Source organism: Eimeria mitis, genomic scaffold (assembly GCF_000499745.2).
Source record: "Eimeria mitis Houghton genomic scaffold, Emh_scaff217, whole genome shotgun sequence".
NCBI classification, from domain to species: domain Eukaryota; phylum Apicomplexa; class Conoidasida; order Eucoccidiorida; family Eimeriidae; genus Eimeria; species Eimeria mitis.
Genome location: NW_013570496.1, coordinates 8,795 through 10,058, shown reverse-complemented (window position 1 = coordinate 10,058; position 1,264 = coordinate 8,795). Strand labels below are relative to the sequence as shown.

The following is a 1,264-nucleotide window of genomic DNA, read 5'->3' as shown; positions in this document are numbered from 1 at the left end:
GGGCAACCAGTTCTGCATGTAATCTAGCCATCGTATCGCCCGCAACTCCTTTAGTGGATTCCAAGTCTGCATCATCCTCGGCGGCCTTTTTTCCTGATGCCCCTGATGAGTACACATTCTGCTGCTCTACAAGCCAGAGCGCCACAAACAACCAGAAACACCTGCGTAAGCCAGGCAGCTTAGACAACTGCTTTTTGCTCTTCATCCTCACAATGACGCCAGTCACCCGGACGAGCACCCAACGCAGCAAACCCACGAACGAGTAGATGCCACTTTACACGTCCTAGGCAGCTCGCTTGTTGGGAGGTCGATTTGCTGAGAACCCCCAATACATTTCGAGAATAAATGAACCGTTCGGGAGCAGATCGGGCAAAGATACTGCTATTTTTCAAGTGGAAGACTCCGCAAAAATGAACAGAGGATGATAAGGGAGGAAGGGGGCAACCGAAGAGCCAACCTGCAACCTGGCGATGTAGCTTGTGTGGGTCCCACGAAATTCTTACTCAGAAGCTATTGACAGAGAACACAAGTGCTGATGGCCATTACAAACAAGAAGTAATTTGACAGGATTTGTTCTTAGACTCGAAACTCGTGCGTTCTCGAGTGCTGCATATCTTTGGCTTCCAGCTCACGACGCGATCAGAGCCTCTGACGACTCCCGCGCTAGGGGTCCCGGAAGGTGTAGATCCAAGGAATCCCCCCGTTTAAGAGTTTCAAAATCACTTGCTTGAATTTTAGTCGCTACGAGAGCAAAATAACTTGCTCCGTTCCTCAGTATTCACCTCCGTCTGCGACTCCCCACTTCCCGCCGGTGGTACGTGTATTTCTGCTTACGTACGAGAGGCCCACTGACGAAAAACTAAGCGTTTAACGACTGTATAGAATGCTAATGCATGCATAAAGTCGGGTCTTCGGCTGGGGCGGTTGTGGGGTTCCCTTGCAGGGTGAGTTAACGTGTAGCATGAGTCAGCGCAGAAGCTTTCACTTCATTTTGGTACGCTGCGTGTAAACGCTTGCAAACGTTCTATAAGTACATTCAGAGGCAAGGCATGCAGCAAAGGAAGTTTCGGTGAAGCTTCATTGCGTGCACGCGTGCGGATGTGTAGCATCAGTTAGCGCAGAGTTAACGCAGGAACCTTCCGACAGTTCTGGCACGCTGCGTGTAAGAGCTTGCAAACGTTCTACAAGTTCGTTCAGAGGCAAAACATGCAGCAAAGGAAGCTTCGCTGAAGCTTCCTTACGTGCACGCGTGGTGCTGGCTTGA

The 1,264-nt window shown here is 50.4% G+C and overlaps 1 protein-coding gene across 1 annotated transcript in view; it reads right to left on the bottom strand.

Moving 5' to 3' along the window:
* Positions 1-1,264, bottom strand: part of EMH_0003940 (uncharacterized protein) — a gene marked incomplete at both ends in the record, with an annotated part of 7,485 nt that overhangs the window by 5,058 nt on the left and 1,163 nt on the right. The window lies entirely within an intron of this gene.